Consider the following 14087-nt stretch of genomic DNA (forward strand, 5'->3'; position numbering starts at 1 on the left):
GGAACCAGCCATTATACACAGACAGAGGAAGAGATACACGTTGATAATGTAGAAGGAAAACTCACTTATCAAGTGTGGATCACCAGTTAATTGTTCAGATGATGTGCTGTTGGTGTAAATTCCGTTATTGAGGGACATGACAATCTCTACAATCCGCATTACACTGATGCACAAAAACACAGCCCCATTAAAAAACAACACAGTGTAAATCACAAATGTAATGTTCCTCTTCAGCCACATAGACAGAGGCCGGCGTGATGGCACAATCTGGGTATAGTAGTAGAAATTCATCCAAACACAGCTGGTGAAGCTGTTCTGCACGTTATACACCAAAAGCAGCCACGCTAAAATGTAAATCAGGAAAGGTCCACTTTGTTTTAATAATGAATAAATTATTGTCCACAAAAAACAATACATCATCGTCCACCACACGAGGACTCCCAGTAGTGCCTTTAAAGGCTGCTTGGGGCTTTGCCTATTGCTCGGTGTGAAGATCAAACACCATGCGTAGAAGATACTTGAAACAAAGTCCAAAAAGACCAGCGGACCATTGATGGAAATAAAAGCCTCTTCACTCAGTCCAATGACTTTCCGTGCCATTATTACAAGAGCAAAATCAATGTATCAAACCTCAGCGCTGCTAATGTGTGATTAGGTCTCAGGAACATCACCCTTTAAAAAGACAATCCAGGAAACCAATGTAAATAGGTTGGACAGCCACATATGTAAATCACTGTATCCAGAGGAAGGATCACTAACAGGACATATTCCACATTCCGTCTGTAGACATAACAGGTCAGGTCAGGTCAGGTTTGGGCACAGGTGACACGAATTGCTGCATGCTGTAAACCACATGTTTGGTTTGTGCTCTGACATGCACTGTCAACTGTGGGAAATTATATGTAGACAGGTGTGAGCCTTTCCAAATCATGTCCAATCAACTGAATTTACCCCAAGTGGACTCCAATTAAGCTGTAGAAACATCTCAAGGATGATCAGTAGAAACAGGATGCATCTGAGCTCAATTTTGAGCTTCTGTTATGGTTAGGGGCCCTGACGGATCTGGACCTGTACTTGGTGATGGACAGGGGTGTCAAAAGTACACACATTTGTTACTTAAGTAGAAGTATAGATACTGCAGTTTAAAAACACTCTGGTAAAAGTTGAAGTATCAACTTGACCTCTTTACTCAAGTAAAAGTGAAAAAGTATGTGCTCCAAAACCTACTTAAAGTATAAAAGTATAAAGTAACCTTAAAAAAAAGGGGGGGGGGGGGGGATAGATGCCACTATATGAATTGAAAGCTTAATTTAAAAACTGATTCGTTCTACATGTGGCCCAAGACCTAAAACCCCAAATTACCCCCCAACACCACCTGCACGCTAATGTTTCAATTCTAGAAGCTCTGAAATGCAATCTGGGACTATTCCAGACAATAAACTGCAGTGAGTGCAGCATCCATTTAGTGAAGGAAAAACAAAAACAAACAAACAAAAAAACCCCCCACAACTTTCCTTATTCAAATTCATTCCAGTAGTATTCTGCTCTTACTAGGATGCAGCAGTTTTCTAGTTTGGCAGATAGTTCTGGAGGAAATCACTGAAGAAATTAACAAATAGAAAATATGGTTTGGTAACAAACTGTCATTAAATAAGACAGGGATGAAGTGGAGGTGTAAGAGTCACTAGGAAACACTTATTTATTTATGTATGTTCATTGTTAGTTGCTTTTATATTTTCTGTTGTGTTTCTATTCAGGTTCTTTTTGCCTCTTCCTCTAAAATTGTATATAATAATCATTAGATTATTAATATATAAACAAAAATAAATTTAAGAAATATTACAATTTGAAAACAAATGCACCCGAACGTGGTGAGAGCTGCAATTGCTTAATGCTAAGTTTTAACATTGAAAATGCCATAGACATGGTAACGCGTTAGCATCGCTCCCGTTTTTAAGTTATAAAATACATCTATCAGCTGTTTCAGAAGACCATAACAGGTCGGTTTAACATAGAAAAGGTAAATAATACTCACAGAAGTATGCTCTTTATGGTTTTAGCGGGGGAAATTAAGCGAAAGAAAGAAAGAATAAACGAAGCAATAGGTCGAAGCATTGCTTCAATCTGCGAACCACTGCTTCGATTGGTTCACGGTTCAAAGCAAAGCCGTGCTGCAGAAAAGTTGATTACAGGCTCACATGATGTGAAATATATATATAAACATTAAACTGAAGCCAAGAGTAACGAGGCTGCTTGTTTTAAAAATGTAAGGAATAGAAAGTACAGATACTTGTGTGAAAATGTAATGAGTAGAAGTCAGAAGTAGGCAGAAAAATAAGTAATGGAGTAAAGTATAGATACCTAAAAAGTGTACTTAAGTACAGTAACGAAGTATTTGTACTTCGTTACTTGACACCTCTGGTGATGGACTTACACACTGGGAGAAAAGAATAGAACTGGTTATGAATGAAAAGAGATTTATTTACAATAAACAAAAGAACAATGCTGTGCTGGTTAGATGACCTGCTGAGTGGAGAGTCAGCCTGCTTGTAGCGGTGGAAATTAGGGTGCTGCAGGTTTCCTTTCTGGAGCCGCGATCAGGTGCGATGCACAGAGCCAAGGACAGGAACTAGAAGAATGGAGGAGAGAGAAAGTGAGTGATCGCACTCGTAACACTGGAAGCCTTTAACAATTCGCAGTTCACTGAAGGGTTAAAACAGAAATGTTCACAGTTCTGGAAATAATGTTCTCCCTTTAGGAAATGAGGTTTGCTGTCCAGGAATCGTTCACAGTTCATGGATTATCTTCAGAGGTCAAGTGCTGCGCATCTGTGACGCAGTTCCAATTAAGCAGGACTTGACGATAGATTCAGCTTGGAAAGTTTTTATTACTGCAATATCAGAGTTCATATGGTTCTTAGAAAACAGTTCTTGGAACAGTTCTTGGATACAGTTCTTAGTCATACACAGTCACAGGCAGGAATGTGTGACAGCGGAATCCCACAGAAACATGAAGGAACTTAACTGGAGTGGGGCAGAGCTGTGCGCTTTGAGCTGAGAGCCGGAGAGTTCCAAAGTGACGTTGTTGTGCAGGTAGCTGTGGAACCAGGAGTCGGTGCAGAGTGGAAGCTGCGCAGGATAGTGTCTGGAAACACCAGAAAAGACTACACGCTCTAATATGAGAATTAGAGAGTTGGCCAGGTTACCTTGAATATAGCTGTGGGAAGCTCTGTCGCATAGAAGCAGCATGAAAGGTGAGGTCAAAGTCATGGAATCTCAGGCAGAGAATCTGGCTTCATGGCAAGGACGCAGAAAAACCAAGAATTCAGCAGTGAATAAGCTGAAAGCCTGGGTTTAAGTAACATGCTGCTGATCAGCCGTTATGCACGGCAGGTGTGTAGATGAGCCACTTATGGACATCAGGTGTGTGGTGGTGATAAGCAGCAGGTGTTCCTCGGCTCTGAGTGCACCATCTGGTGGAAAAACTCACAAAATACACTCAAGCTTAAAAACAGACAGGACGGGGAGAAAGACAAAGGCAGACCATGACAGCTTCATGGCAAAGGCTGTGAATACTTATGTACATATGATTTCTTAAAGTTTTTTTAAATTTTTAATAAATTTACAAAACTCTCAAAACTTTTTTCGCATTGTCATTAAGGGATATTGTGTGTAGAATTTTGAGGGAAAAAATGAATTTCATCCATTGTGGAATAAGACTGTAACATAAAATGTGGAAAAAATGACAACACACACACACACACACAGATATATATATATATATATATATATATATATATATATATATATATATATATATATATATATATATATATATATATATATATATACCTGACCATGGTTTAGTTTCAACAGAATCCCTCATTTTCCACTTCTTAATTAGAGCTTTAACACTGCTGATTGGCATTCTCAGTGCCTTGGATATGTTTTTTTTATATCCCTTTCCTGTTTTGTAGAGGTCTTTTCTTTGACAATTCTATTGCTTTCCCTATGACTCAGAAACCAGAAACATCAGTGCAGCAGTGAGGAAATCAACATAGTGAGGAAATGGAAGACCACAGGCACAGTATTAGTTAAGGCCTGAAGTGGCAGGCCAAGAAAAATCTCAGATAAGCTGAAGAGAAGAATGGTGAGAACAGTCATAGTCAACCCACAGACCTGCTCCAAAGACCTACAACATGATCTTGCTGCAGATAGTGTCTCTGTGCATCGTTCAACTATACAGCCCACTTTGCACAAGGGAATGCTGTATGTGAGATTAAGAAGCTTTTTCTGCATACACACCACAAACAGAGTCGCTTGAGGTATGCTAAAGCACATTTGGACAAGCCAGCTTAATTTTGGAATAAGGTGCTGTGGACTGAAGAAACTAAAATTGAGTTATTTGGACATGACAAGGGGCTGAAAAAAACAAAGCATTCCAAGAGAAACACATGCTACCTACAGTAAAATTTGGAGGTGGTTCCATCATGCTGTGTGGCTAGTGCAGGTACTGAGAATCTTTTCAAAGTTGAGGGTCACATGGATTCCAGTCAATATCAGAAGATTCTTGAGAACAATGTTCAAGAATCAATGACAAAATTTAAGTTGCACCGGGGTTGGATCTTTCAACAAGACAAGACCCTAAACACTGCTCAAAATCTACTAAGGCATTCATGCAGAGGAACAAGTACAACATGTTATGTGCTGACGCGGGTCAGAGAACCGAACCAGCATCTGACAATGACCCAGTGCTAAATAACCAGAAAGCGGTTCCAAGAAACAAATTTATTCCCCTCCTGTGCAATAATTCGTGTACAACATAAATATTCAGCTGTCTGGCAAGGTGAAGGACGGCGCACTCTCCAGCGCCCAAATGGATCAAAACCCGGCACTTCTGGACTCAGATTCACCGCCGAACACCCCCCAGGTGGATACGACAAACTGACTCTGTGAAGGACGGAAAAGGTGAGGTAAGTCAACAGAGCTACAACAAATATCCTTCAGAGGCACACACTATCAGCAACACATTCAGGTCTGAATTTAAGCTTTATGTAAATGAGCAGCTTCTCACAACAGGTGGAGGATCATCAATCCGTATGCCACGGCAGTGAGAAGCAAACTGCAAAATTCTCATCAATGTTCAAATATACTGCGTAACAAAACGCCAAATTACTATTAACGATTATTCAGACGATAATCACCTCTGATGTGTGCTGACAGCATATGTCCCTCACCCGTCCTCCTTCACAGGCACGATGTGTCAAACCCTGGCGCGGTCCTCAGCGTCTCACAACCGAACATCACAAGGTCGAGTTCCCGGCAATTCTGCTCAAATCACTCATGGCTTAAATGCAGAACGCCATCTCATTATCTGCTTCAGCTGAAAGTCTTTAAGTCTGCACGTGAACATCCTCCACAGGTGCAGCCAATAGTTCTGATGAGGGTGAAGGACTCTTCCGCCAGCACCTTCTCCACAGAAAAAAACAGTTTGCATACCACCTGGAGAGCAAAGAAAAGAAAACAACACCAAAATGTCCAGCCAAACCCCCCAACACACAACACAACATTCTGGAATGGCATCTCAGTCCCCAGACCTGAATATTATTGAAAATCTGTGATTTTAAGCGGGTTGTTCATGCTCGGAAACCAACAAACCTGACTGAACTGGAGATGTTTTGTAAAAAAGAATAGTCCAGAATCCAGACTATATAGGAAGCGTTTAGAGGCTGTTATTTCTGGAAAAGGAGGATCTACTAAATATTGATGTATTTTTTTCTGTTGGGGTGCCCAAATTTATGCACCTGCCTAATTTTGTTTAAATAATTATTGCACACTTTCTGTAAATACTAGAAACTTAATTTCACTTCTCAAATATCAGTGTGTTCGTTTGCTATATGACATAGTTAACTAAAAATTGCTGATCCAAACAACCAATGATTTATAAAGGAAAATCATGGAAATCATCAGGGGTGCCCAAACCTTTACATATACCACTGTATCTCTCTCTCTCTCTCTCTCTCTCTCTATCTATCTATCTATCTATCTATCTATCTATCTATCTATCTATCTATATACAGTAGTGTTCAGAATAATAGTAGTGCTATGTGACTAAAAAGATTAATCCAGGTTTTGAGTATATTTGTTGTTACATGGGAAACAAGGTACCAGTAGATTCAGTAGATTCTCACAAATCCAACAAGACCAAGCATTCATGATATGCACACTCTTAAGGCTATGAAATTGGGCTATTAGTAAAAAAAAAAAAGTAGAAAAGGGGGTGTTCACAATAATAGTAGCATCTGCTGTTGAGGCTACAAACTCAAAACTATTATGTTCAAACTGCTTTTTTAGCAATCCTGTGAATCACTAAACTAGTATTTACGAGGTCTGTTAGAAAAGTATCCGACCTTTTAATTTTTTTCAAAAACCTGACGGATTTGAATCACGTGTGCTTGCATGAGCCAACCTTGAACCTTCGTGCGCATGTGTGATTTTTGCTGAAATGACTGGATCATTCCAAAGTGAACGCTGTGGTGATGTGGGACCGTCGTGTGACTATCCGAGAAATTGTGGAAGAGGTGGACATCAGCACTTTTTCGGCACATTCCACTGTGACAGAAGATTTTGCCATGAAAAGAGTTGCAGCAAAATTCATCGGCACGAAGCTGATGGCGCACCAAAAGTACCACCATGTTGAAGTCTCACAGGACATGTTGGGACATGCCCAGCTCTTCCAACATTCGGAAGATTCAGACAGCTTTCGGTGGCTTTTCAGTCGTGGGACTATCCAAGAAATTGTGGATGAGCTGGGCATGTCACAACATGTCCTGTATAAAAGACACCTGTTCACACACTCAATCAATCACACTCCAACCTGTCCACCACATCCCAGACCAAAGAGCTGTCTAAGGACACCAGGGACAAAACTGTTGACCTGCACAAGGCTGAGATGGACTACAGGACAACAGGCAAGCAGCTTGGTAGAAGACAACAACTGTTATGATTATTTATTAGAAAGTGGAAGAAACACAAGATGACTGTCAATCTCCCTCGGTCTGGGATTCCATGCAAGATCTCACTTTGTGGTGTAAGGATGATTCTGAGAAAGCTCAGAACTACACAGGAGGACCTGGTCAATGACCTGAAGAGAGCTGGGACCACAGTCACAAAGATTACATTAGTAACACATGATGCTGTCATGGTTTAAAATCCTGCAGGGCAGCAAGGTCCCCCTGCTCAAGCCAGCACATGCCCAGGCCCGTTTGAAGTTCACCAGTGACCATCTGGATGATCCAGAGGAGGCATGGGAGAAGGTCATGTGGTCAGATGAGACCAGAATAGAGCTTTTTGGAGTCAACTCCACTTACCATGTTTAGAGGATGAGAACAACCGCAAGAAAACCATGCCAACAGTGAAGCATGGGGGTGGAAACATCATACTCTGGGGGTGCTCTTCTGCAAAGGGAACCGGACGACTGCACCGTATTGAAGGGAGGATGGATGGGGTCATGTATTGCGAGATTTTGGCAAACAACCTCCTTCCCTCAGTAAGAGTATTGAAGATGGGTCATGGCTGGGTCTTCCAGGGGAAGGAGGGGCTCCGTAAGAAGCATTTCAAGGTCCTGGAGTGGCCTGGCCAGTCTCCAGACCTGAACTCAATAGAAAATCTTTGGAGGGAACTGAAACTCCAAACCTGAAAGATCTAGAGAAGATCTGTATGGAGGAGTGGACCAAAATCCCTGCTGCAGTGTGTGCAAACTTGGTCAAGAACTACAGGAAACGTTTGACCTCTGTAATTGCAAACAAAAGCTACTGTACCAAATATTAACATTGATTTTCACAGGTGTTCAAATACTTATTTGCAGCAGTAACATACAAATAAATTATTAAAAAATCATACATTATGATTTCCGGATTTTTTTTAGATTATGTCTCACAGTGGACATGCACCTAAGATGAAAATTTCAGACCCCTCCATGATTTCTAAGTGGGAGAATTTGCAAAATCGCAGGGTGTTCAAATACTTATTTCCTCACTGTGTATATATATATATATAATATATATATATATATATATATATATATATATATATATATATATATATATATATATATATATATGCCTCTGATGTGAGCTCTTGTGTAGCATCATAATGTCACACAACATAGCATCACTCAGCCCTTAAAAACCAGTGCAAAGGAGTAAGTTAAGTTGAGGTGGCTCAGGCATCTTTTCTGGATGCCCCCTGGACGCCTCGCTGGAGAGGTGTTCCAGGCACGTCCCATTGGAAGGAGGCCCCGGGGAAGACCCAGGACACGCTGGAGGGACTACATGTCTCGGCTGGCTTGGGAACGCCTTGGGGTTCCCCCGGAGGAGCTCGGGGAGGTGTGTGTGGATCGGGAGGTCTGGGCGGCTTTGCTTGTGCTGCTGCCCCCGTGACCCCACTCCGGATAAAGCGGAAGAAGATGGATGGATGGATGGATGGAATCTCTGCTTTTGGCGGACATTAAGCTGAAATACTATGGCAAACAATCTGTGCATTTAATATGCATGAGGTGGGAAAATCAAAAGGGGAGGCAAGGTAGGAGTGCTCATACTTAGCTAATGTTTAAGATCCATTGAGGTGACTGAAGTCACGAATCAACAGATCAAAACTGAATTTTAATGACTTCCTGCACTCAGAAGTGCCTCTCTATAGATATCAAACTTGTGGAGACATTCATGTGTCTCAGCAGTGACATTTATATCTCTGGGTCCTCAGTGTTCAAGATTGAGGGAAGCTGGGGAAGAGTTTATGGAATTATGAGGTCACTGGACAGAGGTGTTTCGTGTCGGTGATACATTTGCAGAAGAACAAATGTACAAGTGTTTAGGGTTCTTGTGCTACCTTTTTTACTGTGTGGTTGTGAGACTTGGATGCAAGCGCTGACCTAAGGTGATGATGGTATGTCTTTGGTTCTAGGTCTTTTTGAAGAATGCTTGGGTACCACTGGAATAGTTGTGTCAAATGCACAGTTACTTTGAGAGACTCTGATGAGAAGTGTCACTTTAACTGTGAGAGAATGTCAGCTATGGCACGTTGACTGTGTGTCACGCTCCTCTGGGCCCAACAGCTGGAGAAGCCCATGGGCCATGGCCATGTTTCACCGAGCTAGGGAAATCAGTGGTTCCTATTGAGAGGTGGGGATGGACCGGTTCTCTGCCAGGGTCGTGGCCATCCAGGACCCAAGACGCTTCTGTCATTTGGTGGATGCAGCAACGCATGGCACCAGTGCATTCACCCAGACCTGACCTACTGCCAGTCAATAAAACATGAAACCCAGTGAAGGAGGTTAATCTTTTTTCCAGTCACTGTAAGTCGCTCTACAGGAAACAAGATTAACTTTACCACAACAGTCTCACCTTTATGTAAAAAAGTGCCACCTCAAAGGAAGGAATATTAAATAGCTTATCTTTGTGTGTCACAGATGTGGGACAAGTTTGCATTTTGTTACACCGACTGGTTTAAAACATTTTAACTTCAGTTAGTGTAAAGGGCAGTAAAGTGTGATTACTCCAGGGCATCTTTTTACCCATTTCATGTAACAGTCATGCAGGTTTTCAGAGGAAGAGCTTATATTTGGTCCAAATCAGCACTTTTTATTTGCCTATGAATTATTTTTATAATGGAAATATCGTAAAATAATAAAACAAGTTTTAACTGATGTGGTTTGTTGTGACGGGATTTTTTTTTTAACTATTACTAACCCTACTCCTAACCTTAACCATAACCACCCGACCCCCCGCGCTTCACTTTTAATTTCGTGCAGCCATCACAGAATGAATTAGAGTTAATTCATGCTGCCGTGATGAAATTCAGTTGCTTTTCGTCACAATATCACAAACCAATAGATTAATGTATATTTCGTGCTGCTGAATCACGACTTGCCGTGAGACTAGGTTGGTTCAAAACCATTTCTGCAGTACATGTAATTCAGGGGTGGGCACCTTGTTCCAGAAAGGGCCAAGAGGGCGCAGGCTTTCTTTGCAGCCACTGACTCCACCAGGTGATTTCACTGATTAACTGATTCCATCTGCTCAAAGTGATATTAATCAGTGAAATCACCTGGTGGAGTCAGTGGCTGCAAAGAAAACCTGCACCCTCTTGGCCCTTTCTGGAACAAGTTGCCCACCCCTGATGTAATTTAAACATATTTTGATGCAGCATTTAATAATTGTGCATAAAATAAAACTTAAAGTTAAATTAGTATTTGTGCCTGGTAAAGGCACAGATACAGATATTCAAGAAGACTTGAGGTGGTAATTGCTGCCAAAGGTGCATCAGCAAAGTATAGGGCGAAGGGTGTGAATACTTATGTACATGTGAGTTATTTTATTTTTAGTAACTTTGCAAAAAAAAAAAAAAAAATGATGTCATTATGGGGTGTTGGAGTAAATTAATTTTTCCCCTCAAAATTCTACTCACATTTTGGAATAAGGCTGTAACATAACAAAATGTGGAAAAAGTGAAGTGCTGTGAATACTTTCTGGATGCACCGTAACAACCATCCAACAGGATCCCAGTGCCAGGTTGACGGGCAACAATAGCAGCACCGGTGTCTCTGGGGGTCTACATCAAGTGTAATATCAGTGTCACCACTGATCTTTGGCATCACCACTGTGTTGCTGATGAGGTCACCGGAGTGCAGGCTCTTTGGTGCAGGTACCACTCAGGATGCTTTCCACAGCTGTGGTATCTCTCCAGCTTCAGACTGGTTGAAAATGTGCTCAACTGCCCTATACAGCTTGTTCGATGCCATCCAGAGCAGCAGCCTTCCTTCTTCTGAGTTCTTGCCCCACATTTTTGTTGTGAGCAACAGATTCATGCAGGGGGAGCTGCATGCTGGAGGTCTGTGGATATCTACCATGTTTCCCAATCCAGGTCCTCGGGAGCTAAAGCACTGAACATTTCCATTGTTTAGGCAGCTGTTGATTGGCTGAACACACCTCAATCAGCTGATCTGGGACAAAAAGGAATCGTGCTGTACTTTGAATCGGGAGGACAAGTACTGGGAAACAGTGGAGTAACGCATCGGACAGAATGCAATGGCTGTGCAGGGTGGATATAAGATGAATATTGTGGGAAGGGGGTGTGGACGATGTGGATTACAGCTACGTATAAAATAATACAGCTGAAAGTATTTCATGACTATTTTGCTACATTTTTCTCAGGAAATTCAAAGAATGAAGTGACAGACAGACAGCAGTGCAATATTTTTATTTAAATAAATGTGCCTGACTAAAACGTCAGATTCTATAATCAATCCATACACAAAGAAAAAACAATAGCTGCATGAAAATAATACGAGTTGCTAATTATGATACATCTTTACATTCAACCAAACATTGAATTCTCCTGCAGATAATTTGCTGAACACACCCACATACACAGCATACGAGGGCTGTCCGTAAAGTATAGGTCCTTTTTATTTTTTTCAAAAACTATATGGATTTCATTCATGTTTTTACGTCAGACATGCTTGAACCCTCGTGCGCATGCGTGAGTTTTTCCACGCCTGTCGGTGACGTCATTCGCCTGTGAGCACTCCTTGTGGGAGGAGTCGTCCAGCCCCTCGTCGGAATTCCTTTGTCTGAGAAGTTGCTGAGAGACTGGCGCTTTGTTTGATCAAAATTTTTTCTAAACCTGTGAGACACATCGAAGTGGACATGGTTCGAAAAATTAAGCTGGTTTTCAGTGAAAATTTTAACAGCTGATGAGAGATTTTGAGGTGATTCTGTCGCTTTAAGGACTTTTCACGGTGCGAGACGTCGCTCAGCGCTCTCAGGCAGCGTCATCAGCCTGTTTCAAGCTTAAAACCTCCACATTTCAGGCTCTATTGATCCAGGACGTCGTGAGAGAACAGAGAGGTTTCAGCATTTTATCCGGATATTCCACTGTTAAAGGAGATTTTTTTAATGAAAGACGTGCGGACGGGTCCGCGCGTCGGGACGCAGCCGACGCGGCGCGGCGGCACAGGAAAAACACCTCCGTGTTGATAACCATTTGTAAAATCCAGGCGGCTTTTGATGGCTTTCAGTGGAGTGAGTATATGAGAAATTGTTTATCAGCTGGAGATGTTCCAACTTTTCCTCAATTCTTCCAACAGAGGTGTTTTTCCTGTGGCGGAGCGTCACGGCGGCTGCGAGCCGACGCTGCAATCCGCCCGCACGTCTTTCATTAAAAAAATCTCCTTTAACAGTGGAATATCCGGATAAAATGCTGAAACCGACTTCTTCTGAAACTTCTCTGTTCTCTCACGACGTCCTGGATCAACAGAGCCTGAAATGTGGAGGTTTTAAGCTTGAAACAGGCTGATGACGGTGCCTGGGAGCGCTGCACGACGTCTCGCACCGTGAAAAGTCCTTAAAGCGACAGAATCACCTCAAAATCTCTCATCAGCTGTTAAAATTTTCACTGAAGACCAGCTTAATTTTTCGAACCGTGTCCACTTCGATGTGTCTCACAGGTTTAGAAAAAATTTTGATCAAACAAAGCGCCAGTCTCTCAGCAACTTCTCAGACAAAGGAATTCCGACGAGGGGCTGGACGACTCCTCCCACAAGGAGTGCTCACAGGCGAATGACGTCACCGACAGGCGTGGAAAAACTCACACATGCGCACGAGGGTTCAAGCATGTCTGACGTAAAAACATATGAATGAAATCCATATAGTTTTTGAGAAAATAAAAAGGACCTATACTTTACGGACAGTCCTCGTATGTTTTGTTTTGTTTTTTTTTGTCACTTCAGGGGGCAGTGCATTGACTTACATGGATTTTTTTTATGGAGATTTCCTGACCCTGATCACATTCGCAACTCTTCTAGACCCCTGTCACTAACCTTAGGGCCCCTTCACACACAACCGATGCGACGGTTCGTGCACGTGACGGTGTCTTTTCGAGCAGAAACAGTGCGAGCAGCTGTGTTCCGTGGGACGAGGTGCACCACATCGCGCCGCTGATGTGGAGGAAAATAAAATAAAAAACAGCTGTAGGATTAGTGAATATCACTGGGTTGATATAAATAATACATAAAAGGGGACACAATACAGAACCCCGCAGTTAAATAACCCCGGTAAAAAAAAAAATAAAAAAATCCACTCACGGGATTTCAACCCACACACTCTGATTACCAGACAGAAACTTCACCACTGTGCTACAATCACTATCTTGTAACAGGAGCGTGAAATGGTTAAAATCAACAAGCAGAAAAATGTATTTTCTAAAAAAAGAAAAAAGCGCTGTGATAACTGACCAAATGCGTATGGTACGGCGTATTTCTGCTGATACATGACTGAAAGTGGTGTACTTGTTGTACTGTCAGCTTGTCCAGGTTCTGCAGCGTGCCGCTTACAGCCATCACGGCCCTACACACGTGTCCTGTCAGACGTGACATTTAGATCGCCTGCTGCGTGTCCAAACAGACTGACAGTCCATTTTTATGTTTTTATGTATTTCCACACAAGCATACACACGCGAGTGTCCGTCACAGGACGTGTGCGGCAGCTGTGATGTCCAGAACCCGAAATGTCCCAACAGCTGTTGGCAGGCAGCCACGCCCCCTGTCCTATCAGCGCACAGACCAAGATGTCACTCTGTAATCAGATGAGAGATGCCTCACCTGCAGGAGGGGGGGACCACATGTACAGTAGTGTTCAGAATAATAGGAGTGCTATGTGACTAAAAAGATTAATCCAGGTTTTGAGTATATTTCTTATTGTTACATGGGAAACAAGGTACCAGTAGATTCAGTAGATTCTCACAAATCCAACAAGACCAAGCATTCATGATATGCACACTCTTAAGGCTATGAAATTGGGCTATTAGTAAAAAAAAGTAGAAATGGGGGTGCTCACAATAATAGTAGCATCTGCTGTTGACACTACAAACTCAAAACTATTATGTTCAAACTGCTTTTTTAGTAATCCTGTGAATCACTAAACTAGTATTTAGTTGTATAACCACAGTTTCTCATGATTTCTTCACATCTACGAGGCATTAATTTTGTTGGTTTCGAACCAAGATTTTGCTCGTTTACTAGTGTGCTTG

At 42.0% G+C, this 14087-nt stretch overlaps 1 long non-coding RNA gene across 1 annotated transcript; it reads right to left on the reverse strand.

Moving 5' to 3' along the window:
* Nucleotides 1–288: 288 nt before the first annotated feature.
* LOC117524745 lies at nucleotides 289–11535 on the reverse strand. Its single transcript, XR_004564845.1, has 3 exons — nucleotides 11312–11535; nucleotides 6925–6928; nucleotides 289–301 (listed from the first exon to the last, which is right to left on the reverse strand). It is a non-coding gene; the product is annotated as an uncharacterized LOC117524745 (long non-coding RNA).
* Between the last annotated feature and the right edge of the window lie 2552 nt (nucleotides 11536–14087).

Source organism: Thalassophryne amazonica, chromosome 14, assembly GCF_902500255.1.
Source record: "Thalassophryne amazonica chromosome 14, fThaAma1.1, whole genome shotgun sequence".
In the NCBI taxonomy this organism is placed as follows: domain Eukaryota; kingdom Metazoa; phylum Chordata; class Actinopteri; order Batrachoidiformes; family Batrachoididae; genus Thalassophryne; species Thalassophryne amazonica.